General features: G+C 36.3%; 1 long non-coding RNA gene across 1 annotated transcript; it reads right to left on the bottom strand.

The window, feature by feature from the left end:
- Positions 1–12290: 12290 nt before the first annotated feature.
- On the bottom strand, positions 12291–15401 carry LOC139799212 (uncharacterized). The gene is made up of 3 exons (XR_011727149.1): positions 14087–15401; positions 12954–13016; positions 12291–12363 (listed from the first exon to the last, which is right to left on the bottom strand). It is a non-coding gene; the product is annotated as an uncharacterized lncRNA (long non-coding RNA).
- Positions 15402–15926: the final 525 nt, after the last annotated feature.

The following is a 15926-nucleotide window of genomic DNA, read 5'->3' as shown; positions in this document are numbered from 1 at the left end:
TGTCACTAAACAAATGGGAAAAAATCAATATGATAGGAGAATATACTTTAAGTTTACAAGGGAAAAATTATGCTTTCCAACAGATGGATAATATAAAGGCCCCTGGTGACCAAAATGGCTAGCCTGAGGGATTTAGGTAAAAAACGCAGAATAATTTATAATAAATTTAAAAATTATTTCCTTCTATCAACAATACCTGAAAAACTCTAGTTCCTGTTAATACCTTTTAGAAACAGTACCTACTTGCTGACCTGCTCCCTGACTGCATTGAATATGCAGCTGCCATAGATTACCCAAAAGAATGAGCTTCACCCAGTAAGTAGTATCATTCACCAAATTTATGCTAAACCATTACAGCTTATGAGCCTTAATTAACTGTGGATTATCACCACTTTATTCAATACCAATCTTTATATTTTAATTTCCTCTTAACCTTATGGGAATCATACACATCTTTTTCCTTTATGGGCACTGAACTGTGCAGTTTCGCATTTGGCTCTGGACTTTGGAGAGCTGATGACACATTTCAGCTTTCAAAATCCCTGAGAAATAGGGTAGTGCTGATACAGGACTTGTGTAGCTTGATTTTTCTTTCTGCTGCCTCAGCAGCACAGAGGACTGTCCAGTGTTCTGTCTGACCTAACAATGTTTCTGTTCATTTCTCTTTTTTTGCCATTTAAGTGCTTTCCCCCTAGAATTCAAGGAAACTCACGTTTTCTTTTTCCTGATGATGTGTCAGATCCTTTTAAAGTTGTGTGGTTGTTGGCTGAACCTTCTGCAGATTCAGTCTGTAGTGGCTAAACTGAATGAAAGCCATTAAGTTCCCTATAAGTCAAGGGTCATGTTGTATCCAGGGCAAAATACATGTATAGTGACAGGAAGCAGACTCTTCCCTATGTTTCAAGTAAACAATAGCAGGTCCAATTTCTAGTTATTGGTTATAGAAAGATTTCCTTGTTCTATCAGATTTCTGTTTCCTGTTACACTCTATAAGGTACACCTCCTTCATGCTTGCTGGCACTATTTGTGTTTTCTAAAAGTGTGATACAGCAAATTCTTAAAAATAACCATCAACTTTGTATTTATTTTCAAGAAAGTGCTGATGCTAAGTAATGTACTAATTTTGGATTGCAGGAACTACCCTAAAATAAGCATAGTCAGCAAGAAATCCACCATGACTGGGGTTTTTTTTATTTAGTGTCATAGGTGAACTGAGGAAAACACAAGTTGATAAATTAATGTACTTCAAATCTGAGAGAAAGTTTAAAAATAATTGTTCTAAACATTAACATATCTTGTGATTGCTTATAATACATTGAAAGTGATCATTTTACTTCACTATCCTTGGAAGCATTTATTATCCAGAGGGTGGTTCATCAAAACAGTAAATTTTAAGGGAAAACTGCAGCGTATTTGTAAAATACCAAAAGCCATAGGATAATTAAAATTTGGCTGCTGTCTGTCCACACAAAGTCTAAACAAGACCTATGGAACAAGTCCCATGAAACAGGCCTTGGGCATTGTAAGCCTTCTATCAGAAAACCCAGATAGTAAATGAAAATATTAACATTTTTAAAAAGTGTTTATTGCTCTAAATTAATGATCAACTGTTTATTGCAATGAAAATAGTTCATGAGAAATACTAGGAATGTATTAGAAATATATGACATCATAATGGTATGTTGAGTAGGCTCTGTATTGACATAGTGTTTTGCACTGTACTGATTTGAAGAATGGATTAGGATTTCAGATAATTATTATGAATGTGCTTATATTGCAGCAATCACTTTAAAATAATTCTTCTGCTTAAAATAATGGTTTTGGTAAGTTGATTTGTTTAACATTCTTGGATGAGGCTGGATTAATTATCTTTGTTTATTTCAAACATCTGTGAATATTTGCTGCTATACTTCATGGTAAATTACGTAACAGGTTCCCAGCCCTGTTTCAGTGTTTCCAGAGATACCCCAAATTAGTTGCAGTAATTCAGCTGCAATGTCACTTCCCGGCTGAAGAAGGCAGCCTGGAGAACAGAGTAAGAAGAGCTGAGGTTGAAAGACCATTTTTCTGCTAGCCCCAGTTTAGGACGCACACTCTAAGCATCTGCATTTGCAGATAAAGAGAGTCTGTGGAAAGCCACTCATCTTTCTTTTCATCTCCTGTTGAAACTCCTAATTTTGCTCCACAGTGCTCCAGTTTGTCTGCTCAAGCATCTTTTCCCTTTATGGTTTTGAATTGGCTTTAGCTTCCACTGTTCTCCTCACCCACAAGCCCCCTTCCTTCTTTCAGGGCTGCTGCAGATGGAAGGATAGAGATTCCCCATTGCTTTTCCCTTGCATATCACTCTTTTTTGCTTCTCTTCTTTGTTTTCTCTCTGAATGCAAGCTTAGAGCAATAATGCATGTCTAAAATGCAACATTTCCATTATTAGCAAGACTGTCTAAAAGCACCTTGCTCCACCACAGCTGAGGTCTGAAGGAAAAAAAAAAAGATGAGAACATTCATGATCAGTGGAACAAGCCAGAGAAAAAAGCCTGCATACACCTGCTCTGCTGTCTGCAGCATTTGGGTGAAGCAGGTGTTGTTTTGACAGCATTTGTTCCTTTTCCTTTTCTTTGTGTTCTAGTCTAGTTTTGCAAAATACAGGAATGATTTTAAAAAAAGAAAAAAAAAAAAAAAGGAGGGGGGGGACAACCTGTATCTAATGTCTAACAAAGATTAAATTTTTACTCGGAAATTACAATTTTATTATTTTTTATAGAGATTTTTGGAACAACAGAGGCCCCAGTGGTTCTCCAGAAAATATCAGGAATGCAGGAAGATTTTTCCATATTCCTAAATGTTCAACTTCATCTGTGACTGATATTTTAGATAAAATAAATTTTTGCTGTAATTGGAGGTGTGTGAGGATTTGTTTTCTCTCTTTTACAAGGTTATTTCCATAGCTTTCAAACTCTCATTAAAGAGCTGTCTGCTTTTAGTACATATGTATAATGAAAGTTTGCTAAAGTTTTTCTACACAAAAGCTATGATTCTCTGAGTTCATTGGTTAATGCTCTACGAGTATCTTCTAGCATTTTTACAACTTCATTTATGTATCTAATTTAATGATAGTTAGGGCTCTTTTAGCAAAACTCTTAAGCATATGAGACTTCAGATACATAGTTAACTGGAATTAATGTCTTCACTGATGTTGTGTATATATTTCAGTATCTTGGAGAACTAATAACCAAAAATATATACCTAAAGAGTCACATCTAAATATTATTTTCCTTATTGCATTCCTGCAATGTGTTCAGAGACTACGCTGAACTTAATGTGAAGAGTATTAAGAGAATTTTTTAAAATCTTCTTTTGTTCTGTTGTTTTGTTTCACAAATACAAGGAATTTTATCCACTCTTTTTTTTTTTTTTTTTTTTTTTTCCCCAATTTAAATATCCCAGAAATTTTTGTTCACATTTCTAAGTAGGTGGGGCATTTCCAACCACATAATTGAAGGAAAGAATAGTAGGAAATTTTTTATTTTTATACACGTGAGCTAGCTCAAATAACAAGCCTGGAACTAGATGGAGAATAAAACATGTTTATGCAACACTAGCAAGTAATATGAGGCTAGATTTGGGAAGAATTTGGAAGCAAAGACGTTGGGAATTCAGCTGGTATTGGAATCTGTAAGTCATATAAACAGGTTAAATACCTGCAGATATTATGCTACAAAATGATTTTATAAAATTGCAGATGATTTCATAATTAAGGAGAAAGATAGTTAAACTGAAATCCTAAAAATAAATTGAAACAGTAATTACCATCAAGAAGAGCTTCAAAGTAACTTTTAACTTAATGATAACTGAAAGGAAATTGGGAGGGGAGACCCCCAGGTACTTAAAGAGACACTGCTGCTAGAAAGGTTCAACAGTTTCATACACCTGATGTGAATTTCAGTGCTAGTGTGACTGTTCTATCAGGAGAATAGCTAAGGGTTGGTGTTGTACAGACTCCTAAGGACAGAATGACAGAGCAAATTACCTCTGTCAGGAGACTGTCTTCATCATTTTGAATTACTGCTGTTTGTTGGACAAAATGCCTGTAACAGGGAACCAGAGGCTGCTAAGGGATGCGATAGTCAAGGAGGAAGTACAGGCATATGATAGTGAAGAAGGAAATATTTTAAGTTCCTTTGGGTCTGAGAACAATTTTGTATGTATGGAGAACTAAACGCTTCACAGAGAAGACTGTGATGTGAAGAGGCTCACAGCCAACTCCACTGCCTTCTTGGGATCAGGTGCCTGAGTTCCCCACAGGTGCTGGGCTGTTTCCTATGAGTTGCTCCTCATCCAAGCTTCATAATTCTGATTTATCACTGTTGTGTTTTGTTGTTGTTTTTTTTTTTAAGATGGACTGTCACAGAATGTGTTCTTTATTAGGCACATTTCTAAAAGGAAGTTTTTCTGGGATAACTGGAAGACTAAAATCTCAGTCTGCTTGCACTGAAGTTCACACCAGCTGGTAATTCCCTCAAGTTCTCCGGAATTCAGGTGCACTTAGTACAGAAAACCCCATGAACTTCTGGCAGGAGAAACTACTGTGAGGATCTGGGTCTTCTTGATGTTCTTTCCTTGTAGAAGTGGGTGTGTTTGTAGGAAATGGGGCAAATGGGTGTCACTTCCCATATAAAAACGTCTGGAAGCTGGCTATGGCCTGAAGATGTGTTTTTCAGTTGTTCAATTATGATGCCATCTCATTTTTGTCTGTAATCTCAAAGCATTTCCTCATAATCACAAGGATATTATGACAATTCCCATTAGTAACAGGATTTGAAACCTTTCCCTTCCCTTGCAGCTTGTTCAGAGGACAGCAGATGAGCTGAGTGCTGTTTTTAGTGTACCTGTGCCCACATAGCTGATGTAGATTACCAAAACATGAAAGATAACTGCCACTGATTAATTTCATGTTTTTTCCACACACTTTTCTGGAGCACCTCAGCTCCAACAAATTTGCATGCCTAATTTGAGCACCTGAGCTTTCAGGGTAATAAGAATTCCTTACTGCTTTAATGAGGCAAAAGATAGTTCTCACTAACAATAATTGTGGCTAAATGAGGTCGAGTACAGGTACAAAGTGTCCCTTGACCTCCAACTTGTCATTCATTCTCACAGTCAGTCAATCTACTGCAGTAAAGGCACTGAAGGTTTCCTGGACCAGAAAGTGTGTGAGCCAGTAAACATTAACTATCTTCTTTCACTTTTATAACGTGGATTTGCAACCTTAATAGCATTTTTAAAGGTAATATCTTGTCTCAGAAATTCCTTCCTAGCATGTCGTACTGACAGAGACCATGGGAATGCCTTAAACTTACACCTGCACCAGAGCAGCTGTGCTGTGGAGCTGTGATGTGTGTGCATTTCTGAGTACATGCAAGCAAGAATTGGCACAGGTTTATTTGCTCTGAAGGGAAGGTATGTGTATGCTCTGCTCATACACCACAGTTACGAGGGGATAATATCTCCTTTTGGAAATAGTGGAAACTTTTTGTCAAATAATTAAAAAAAAAATCTCAAAATTTGCAGGGTTTTAAGTGTTCTGAGGGATTTCTTAAGTATTTTGAACAACTTCATATTTTTCGGTGCAGGGCATCAAAAATTATAAGAGCAGCTTATATAGCATGAAATCCACAGGTAACTTTGCTATGATCAGTTGGAAGTTGCTAAAATGCTGGTGATGTTTTCTAAATTCTAATATCGTTGAATAGGCAAGAACATGAAAATTTTTTTTCTATTGTATTTGTAAAATACTTATGTACTCAGGCATTCATGTGCATAGGGAAAGATCATATCTCAAAGCTTAACAGATTGAAAAATGCTATAAAAGTTCAAAAGGTACATTAAGAATTTTGAGATTTTATCCAGGAAATGTCTCTGTATTGTTTTTTAAGGACCTTGGTAGTATGGAAAATGTACTCAATTTATTGGATGTTGTGAGGGGTGGAGTCATTTTCAAAATAGTCCAAATTGCCATACAGTATCTTGAAACTGCAAAGGCTTTATAGGAAAAATACAGTTATTGCCATAAACCTGCTTTAACTCATGTACTGTGAGAACAATGAACGGGGACTGATGGGGTTTTGTATGTTTGGATCAAATAAAATTTTTGGGGAGCTTGGGGGGGTTTGTCATTAAAGTCTGATAGTCTGATCAGTGCAGTAAAGTGGCCCAGGTCTAATCAGATTTTATGCTGGTGCAGTCTGTACTTTGAAAACCACTGCTTGAAATACCAGAAGAAAAAAGTAAAAGTAAAAAAAAATTTACACTGATCAAATTAGGAAATTCTTGAGTGATTCTCTTAAGCAGTATTCATACTTTACCAGAAATTTCTGTGAGCATTAAGAACTTAGGCACATCTTGGGAAGGGCAGTACTTCCTAAATGCCAGTGTCTACTCTCCAGGTTTCTTAAAAGCTGACTCATTCTCTTTTTCTCAAAGAGAGAGAATGGAATAAAATAGGAGATATACTTTGGAAGGGATTCTAAGACAAATTTTGTTTTATCAAATTATGTCAATGCAGAGTTTGACTTCATAATTTTTTTGTTGGTTTTTGGTGGGTTTTTTTTTTTTTGGGGGGGTTGGTTTTTTGGTTGGTTTTTTGTTTCTAGATATAGCCATTTATGTGGGTGTTTCTAACAAAGTGTTTTGATCAACAGTCATCTTTACTAGAACAAGTTTGGAAGTACAAAGCATTTCCGTTTTATTAGCAGTATCTGATCCATGACCAATTGCTTCAGTCCTGTGAAGCTGTGTCTGTAAATTTATCTTCATGGTTTTAATGAGTGCTTCTAAAGTCTAAAACTAATGCTGTAGCTGAATGAACAAACTCATGAAGAACTAGGGAATCAGTTCAGTTTAATCACTCAATTTTCTTTTTTGTGTGTGCGTGTGCGTGTGCATTTTTAAGGCTTTTATTTATTAGTATAGGACCTCAGACAGGTGAGGTACCCATAGTGAAAGCAAGAAGGCAAGCACTTAATTCAGGTAAATTTGAATCAGGTTCTGATCTGGCATATACATAGTGGTCAGTTTGCATAGAATTCACAGCAGTATGAAAGCTAACTTTCAGTGATGGAGAAGATTTACAATTGAGGCATAGCAGCTATAATTAGATAAAATCATCTGTAGCTGAGGTTTTGAAAAACAGAATATTTTTTTAGGTGGGGATTCCTAAAGCACTTACTGTTCTTTAACACAATTGTGTGAAGTGATGGTTTCTGTTACCACTACATAGGCATTTGGGGTGATTTCTATTCTTTTTCTTTGCTTTCTCAATATTTTAAAGCTTCTGCTGTTATTATCAATTAGTTGCTTTTATCGTCTTTCAAATGGGCACCAAAATGAAACAAAAGCCTGGAAATTACCATCAGGAAAATATTCTGGAAAACCCCAATCACAATAGAGGGAGGAGTTTTATCATGCTCCATCACGGATTTGATTCTCAGTACAGCCAGTACAAAGCAAGTCTGACTTGAGAAGGAAGGTTTGAAAAATATTGCTCCTATTGGTCCTGAAAACCAAGATTAATATTATTCTGCATCTTGGAACTGGCTGTATGTTAGCTTGAAAGCCCTTACCCATAGTGTCATGATGCAAGAGCAACCTAATTTAAAGAATGGCATGGTAACAGGTTGACTTTCCACTAAATCTAGCAACCTTCTAACAAAAAACAAACAAACAGAAAAAAAAAAAAAAAAAAAAAAAAAAAAGGAAAAAACTTAGAAACTGCTACATTCCACATGGCAAAGCACTGCATGACATATACTGAAGGCCAGTGTTCTAAATGTTACCATCTGTTCTGTTAAAATGTGTCCTACCTGTTACTATGTGCTATTTATTTTACCTGAATTTTTTAGAGTTCATCCAGGTGCATGATACAAGCCCCAGTGCATGCACTTTGGGCTTCCCCAAATACTGCCCTCAGTAACTGAGGAGAAAGTAATTGTCACTACTGTTGCTTCAGCTGTGTTTGTCCTGGAAGGTTTTCATTCCCCTAGGGACACACAGCAGGGTTGATTAGAGTAACATTGTTTGTGAATTCAGAAAAAAGATTGCAGCAGCCTAGTGCTACATATCAGTAGTTAGTTTTCAACTGTCTGACAATTTCTTTTTTCGTTTTAAGTACTTTCAATTGTATTTAGTTGGGTTTTAGTGTTTCAAATTAAAAGCCCCACTTCCCTCTGCTCCCAAAAGCGTTATATATATATTTAAAAAAAAAACCAAACAACTGAGATCAGAACTCCCACTGACACTATCACATTGCTTTAAAACAATTTCCTAGCAAAGGCTGATTTTCTTGGCAGTCATTCATAATTCTGAAGTCCTTAGAAAGGACTTCATATGTGGGGTTTTTTTGTTTGTTTGTTTTTTTAATATATTTTCTTCTGTCCATCTATAACATATTTTGATTAAAGGTCAGATGTTAAGATCAGAGCCTAAATACAGGTAATTCTAGTGTTATAAATATTACAGCATAAATGAAATGAGGAGTTGTTTTTTTTTTATCTGAAGAACAGCAAGCTCTGGTCTTTGATAAGTGAGAATTCCTCTCATTTCCAGTCAAATGTTTCATATTTCCTTTACTTAAGTAGGTTTTGATTTCAGATAATTATAGTGTCTGATAATGTGATACTTCTTAGTTGGGATGCTTTGAGGAAGTTTCTTGGCTGGAACGTTGTATAAATTTATGTGCTACAGTATTTACCACTATTTGTGGTAAATTGTGCATTCTGCATGGGGTTTGACTTTTTTTTTTTTTAAAATGTGGTTTTTCACTACTGAAAGAATATTTACAGTAAAGTAATGCAAGCTAAAGGAGGAAGTCATACATCAAGTGTAGGGGCATAATATTCTTAGCAAATAAGGAAATTATTTAAAGCACTGCAAGATGAACTTGGCTCGTTCTGTGCAGTGTTCCTCTTCCACTGAAGCACCCGCTGTTGGCTGTCACTGTAAGTTGGGCAGTGAACTCCACAGAAATGCTGCTGATGTGGCAAATGATCTGTTCCTAGGGCACATTTTGCTGGAGTATGCTATAGTATTGCATTTCTGGCTTGAGAGCAATGGGTCCAGGTGGTCAACTTTGTCAGGACAATAAATTGATGTTCTTTCTTCTCCGTCCTGGAGGAAGTGGGGAGAAGGGAAGATGGTCTTCCTTCCAAAGGATATTCGCCTTTGCCATAGTGATAGAAAAAGCTGATGAATAAATCAACCAGAAAAACAAAACAGATGGTTCAGAAAACTTATGGCAAAGGAAAAAACAATGAGAATATTGTATATGTCAGGACTCTGGTTGCCATTTCGTAAACAAACTTCTTCCTATTTTCGTACAGTTTACTTGGATATCCTGTTTCTTTCTTTATCCCACGTGCAACATTGGGATTTTTAAAAGAACTGAAGGCATAGAAAGGTATCAGCTATGGTGTATTTGGAGAAGGTGAAAATTTTCTGCTAAAATTTAGAAACGTTTAAAGAGTAGTAAGATGGTAAGTGCCAGTTTTCTACCATGAAGAGAATGAGAAGAAACACATCAGGAAAAAACTGATTTTTACTGCGTGCATTAGAGATTTACTATTTTGTATGTTTCTTTTGAAACCTCTTTGTATTTTGAAATCAGCTTTGACATGTATTTTCAAGTTGTGTTGCAAAGCTAAGTTTTGGTCTTTAGATAAAGATGTTTATTCTTTGTAATTAACTTTGCAAACTTTTGTACTATGGCAAAGAACCTTCTGAACTGTATCCATGCTTTGTGCTTGAGTCCCAGGCTGAATGTCCTGTCGTAGCAGGAGGTCAGTTCTAAAGTACTTAAGAGCCTTGTCCCTCGTGACTTTAGTAACACAGATCCTTGGTAGCAAAGTAGGTCTTTAGGTTTTCAGTCATTCCAGTTTCTAGTGGCAGTTAATGTGATGCCTTCAATTTTATGAAATCAATGGGTGAGTCGTTTTACATGTGAAGGGGACAATGCAGTCTAATGGCACCTCTGGAGGAGAAACCCACGGGAGTCCAGTGGGTTTTAGATTAAGCCAGCATGAAGACTAAAGTAAGGTGACATGCTTAACTTAAAGAAATATTAACCTTTGGAGGTGGATACCAACAAGCAGCTTGGTATCAGCATGTAGTAAAAAGTTAGTGGACGGAGAAGCTGCTACACAATGGAGGCAGCCAAAATGTTGTAGCAGGACTGTGAGATGGCCTGGGAGTAACACATAAGCAGCAGCTGGCAGACAGCAACAGCCAGTCTGCAGTGCAAAGGTTTGACAGAGTCCCTGTGCAAAATTGGGGTGCTCAGAAAAGCTCATTTGAGGAAGTTCAATGGTATTCTAGATCCACTAGGTCTAGAGGAATGGCAGATTGTTTTGCAGTTGCACAGAGAACAAGACATTTTGCAGTAGCAGTGCAGAGGAGAGCTATATAAAGCAGCAGAGTTGGTTTTAGAGTGGCAGAACAGAGGAAGTGATTCCTGAGTTCTAAATTAATAGTAATATTAATTAATTATATTTTTCTACACTGTCCAAGGTAAGCCTTTTCAAAGGCTTCAGACTTTTAGAATATATACCAGAAGACATATTTCTGGATCTCTTAGACATTTTTCAAATTTCTCTCCACATGCTCATAGGTTTTTCCTTGTATTGAATTATGCTCTCACAAACATAGACTTAAATGCATAGAAACCATCTCTCTCTAAATGCTTGCATAAGCAGCTCTATCACTTGTGCTTCCCTCATTCTCGAGCTCTTATTTTTTCTGCTTTTGGACACTGTCAGAGATGAGATTCTGGCCTGATAAAATTCTGACTGCTCCACTACAGGTGTTTATATATTCCAATAAAAATCTAAGTTTGATAAACCAAAGCCTCAGTTACTTATCAAAGTCTGGATCTCTCTGTCCTGGTAAAACTACACTGATGAGCACATTCAAACAGGATATGAATTCAGAAATACTGTAAATGGGGGAGGGAGGATGAGTGAGATTTGGTGTACTACCTATCCTCTGGTCTACTTTCCCTAATTCTTACACTCAGAGAAATTAACTGGAAAAATCCTCTTTCTTTTACAAAAGTAGACCTTTATGTCAAAAGTTTTCTGTAGAGTTGCATTTCTTTTTCTATATTATGGGGAAGATCTCAAGTGTATAGTTCTAAATGTAAGGAGGAAAGAGCTGCAGCAGAATTTATGGATGAAAAAGGTTCCTTTTGGTATAAGACGAAAAGTGTAATCTCCAACCTAAGACATCACGTGTTTTATAATACATGAAAGTAAAAATAAGAGAATAAGAATATTCTCTGTATTGTATTGTATTTTATTTTATCCAAACTGTATGTGGCAGCACTCTTTGTCCTTCCATTTCAACTACTTAAGATGACAAAAAATTTTTTCTAAAACGTGGGAGATACTGAAGACTGTTTCAGGAAGAGCTTTTCCCTTAATATCCATTTCCTGTGTTCCATTTTTTCTCTGTTTCTTGTTCTTTTATCTATTTTCATTATTTACTGCACTTTGTGGAGCAGCTCCAAGTGATTCCTAAGCAGAAAGCTGGGGATTGCCAGGAAATATTTCAAGTTTGAGATTAAAAAGGACTTAAAGTGTTTGTAAGAGTTTGTTTCACTACTCTTTCAAATAACTTCCCACTCACTATGTGGATCATGGAAATTTTACAAGCGGTGGCAGAGTCTGGCATTCATAAATATGTTGAATAGTAAATTTCTCTGAGAAGAGCATGTGAAATTTTTCTCTGTGGAAAGTTCTATTACATTGACAGGAATGGTAGATTTCATTCCTCTTTGGCAGCACAATTTTAGAGCTGCCTTGGGCTCCTGGGCACTTATTCCATATTCATTTGGGAAACATAAAGCTGCTCTCATTGTGACTGAACACTTCCCTGTGTTGTAAACCCAGATGTGACAGTGCAGGTTATATTCACTTTCACTCCAAGCTCTTGAAATTCCATGTACTTGAGAGAGCTCTCTGAACAATGTAGACATTTGTCTTGTGAGAGACAGCAAGCAATTACAGCTAAGATAAAACTTTAAGTTCTCTATCACATATCAAGTTAAGCTTCCATGGTGTTTCACCTTCAATGACCTTAAAAAATAGCTATGAAATTGTTACAACTGGTATAACTTGGTTATTATGAGATTAACAAGAAATTACAGATCACTTCTTGCTCGTATTTATGTTCTATTTCTCCTAATTAGATCCTGCCAGGATTTCCAGTTATTCACAGTGCTTTGCTTTATACCTGCGTGCCAGAAAAACTTCCCAGTCAAGTCCGGTAGTGCCTGTCTGCCAAAGCACTGAGCTTGGTTGTCTGAGATTTCATTGTCTAAAAAAGCATGAGAAGGATGAACTTAATCTCAAATGGCACACTCTACAAACTGAAACTAACTTAAAGAATGTCATGCAAATTTTTCAACTCATCTTGTATTCATCTTTATAAGAAGTTGTTGTCTCAATTAATGGATTTTCCAACACTACTGTCCAATCCTTTTGATAACTTAGTGTCATGGTTTGAATTAAAATTGTAATATGATAAAGTAGTAGGCACTAGTAAGTATTGCAGATTAATTTAATTATTGCTTCTCCCCAGAAATGGATTTTAAAACACAGTTTATTTTTCAACCTTTCCATTCATTCTTGTAGTTATTCTGTACTGTAGACTCCACCTGAAAATTTTTCTTCCTTTCTGTTAAATGTAAAAACCTTCTAATTACCTATTTAAATAATTTTATGCATTAATTTTTGAAATTAATGTATTGTATATAAAAATACTAATTTAAAAAATAAAATTTGAAGAATAAAAGGAAACAATTTTTTCTTAAACTCTCTGAGATCCTAATTTGGAAATAGAATATATTTACTGTATTCAAACACATTTTCTGAAACCATAAGCTGTATCAGGATGTATATGCTGACCTTGGAGGTAACAGGAACATCTCTTCATGCCACAAAACTATATACGGTCTTGGCAGAAGACACCTGAAAGTGCAAGAAAAGGAAAGTCAGCAGATGGATCTTGGCACCATTACAGATGAATCAGTGTAATAAAAATTAATAATAAATCATTTAAAAGCTGATAGTTTTATATAAAACCCTATATATCAAGAATACAGAATTATTAGACAGTGTTTCTATACAGCGTGAGACTTTTGCATCATTCATCCAAATAATTTAGAAAAATGTGTGCAAGATAGTTCTTAATGAATTCACCTTTGGATCTGTCCCTGGATGTTTCTGTGCCTAAATGCTAATGGTCTTGCAGATACTAAGTCACCGTGGTACTTGGTAGCCTGTGTTTTGAAAGACATTACAGAGGTAAGACTCATCTCAAGCTCGTGAGCCTACCAGAATTTAAGTGGATTTGGTCCTTGATCCACAAAAGGATTCAGCACCACATATGCAGTATTTACATGTCTTCATTATCTTTTAGGAACTGTGTTCTGCACAGAAATGTTTTGTTTCCCATTAGGATATCCCAGTTTCCAAGTGAAAGCCCTAGCAGTAGCTGCACAGTCATCTGATGCAGTCAATAGTGAATTTACTCAGCAAGGAGAGAGCCACAGCCAGAAAAACATGTTAGAGCTTTTGTCTGGAGCTGAGCTGTTGGAAGAGGGGTACTAATATCTGTTCCTCATGCTGTGGAGGTAATTATAGTCAGTAACTAAGTCAATAGGGGTAAAATTTATTCAACCAAAAGGGCCATTATACCATCTGTTCCTTATGCATTGGTATTCACACATAATTCTAGGAAATTTCAGGAGGAATCCTTGGCTAAGAAGCATGAAAATGATGAAAGTCACACATTGCTCAAGCTAGTTCAGAGCAGACCTTTATCCTGCCTGACAGCAGTTTCAAACACACATCACATTTCTCAAGTTGTCCCTCTTATCAGTAGAGGGTAACATGATGTATGATAGAGGGTGACACAGCTATGACAATCATTCTTGCTCAGTGGTCTGTATCAGACAACACAGACTGGGGCTTTGATGCCTAGCCAAGCAATGGTCTTGAAAAGGGAAATAAATCCCAGCAACTCACATCTTTCTTACCTTTCCTTGTGTAATGGGGGTAAAAATCAATTAATTCATTCTTGTTCCTACTTGGAGGGTCATTTTCTTTAGAACTATCAGTCCACTTCCAGAGAGGGAAAAGATAAAAGAAAGATTTCTTTGTGTCCTTTTTAAAAAAGTTTTTAAAAATTGAGCAATCCCTGTAATATTCACCCACATGGAAGATTTAAAAATTATGATTATTAAATCATGCAAGTTAAGTAATTTAATTCCTTTTGGAATTCCTTTCTGGACAAAGATGACATTTATGTAACACAGTGTAGAAAAAATAACATCTCGACAGGTAAACATAGCTCTTCAGAATATGAATCATTGTAAGAGAATAAAGAACATAGTCTGTGATAGACAAATGGAAAGATAATCCATTAGCAGCCATGCAGTTGTCAATAGCCAGTCTAGGAGAATCCACGTTCTGCATTTGTTCCAGACTTTGCTCTCATCATTCCCCTTTGTCTCTCTGGGTCCACAGGGACATACATGTACCTCATGACTGAAGAGCAGGAAGGAGGTGGAAAATAGCAAGTGGCTGATCTCCATTTTCCCATAGTCAAGGATCTACAAGTGCCATGGAAAGCAGCTTCTGGTAAGTAATAACAAAGCTCAGTCAAGAGGTTCACCACTCTTTTCTTGACTGACTTCATCTGATCATGTGAAATGCTGCCCTTAATGAGGTACACAACTGTATTTAGTGGTATTAGAATTTTATGTAGAGTGTTGGGGAAATTAAGTAAATTCCTTGTATTCCTTGTTAAATGTTTTCAGCCGACTTTATCTTGCCATATCCCAGGTCCTAACCAGAATCTGCACTTGGACCCAAATCCTATTGTACTTATTCGCTCAGACCATTTTGAATAACTTTTTTCTAAAAAGCTAAAATTCCAGTAAGACAAAATTATTTTGTTGTATCTCAGTATATTTGGCTCAAAATAAGAGCAGATCTGAACTCTCACTTTAAAATTCCCAAAGATATTTTGAATACTCCATAGCTTGTATTTGAATTTGGCTCTCGATATACACAGGAGAGAGTTTCAAAAGGAAGCTTTTTTTTACATATGTCTCTATAAAGACAATAGAAGCTCAGCTACCCAGACTAACAAAGATTGATTTACAGGATGGTACTTGGCACTCTAACTACATGGATTTCAAGGTTATTCAACTGTACTGCTAAGTTCATACTACCATTTCCATCATCACTGAATTCATACTTTCCTTCTTTTAGAAATAATATTTGGAATTTCCACAGCTTGTATTTTGCCAGCAACAAGAGACTAAGATAATAAGTAGGGACTTTTTTCTGTAGTGGCTTCTGTTTATTTTGTAGATTAACTTTTTGTTCATTCTGTGAACTGAAATAGAAAATACCTGTGTCATAGTTGGGGAGCTGGTGCCTGAGAAAAATAATGGAGGAAGTAGAGCTATTTATTTTTATATACAGTATTACAGAAATTCCAGAAAAGGTAAAGGAGCAGATGATAAAACTTTCTTAAGTTGTTTCTTTTTTCACTTTTTTTCAACAGATGACAAGTTAGATGTGGAGTACAATTTTAAGGTGTGATGTGGGTTACAGGGTAATGCGTTGGTGTTCTTTTTGTAGCTAGGAACAAAGTTACAATTCCTGAAAGAGATACAATCCCTTAAATAGATCTGCGTGTAGGTCTCATCCTTCCCATCCAGAGATGAAAATTATAGGGAGTCAGTGATGTGCTCCTCCCCCTCTTGGGGGCTATACAGAGGTTTGTAATGTTGTCAGGTGATGGAGAAAGAAGGTAGAGAGAGAAGATCAGGGAAGTTCTGCAGAACAAAAAGCCAGTAGGCACTG

This window comes from Heliangelus exortis, chromosome 8, assembly GCF_036169615.1.
Source record: "Heliangelus exortis chromosome 8, bHelExo1.hap1, whole genome shotgun sequence".
Taxonomy (NCBI): Eukaryota; Metazoa; Chordata; class Aves; order Apodiformes; family Trochilidae; genus Heliangelus; species Heliangelus exortis.
The sequence above is the reverse complement of the archived record's forward strand: the minus strand, read 5'-3'. Positions and strand labels throughout refer to the sequence as shown.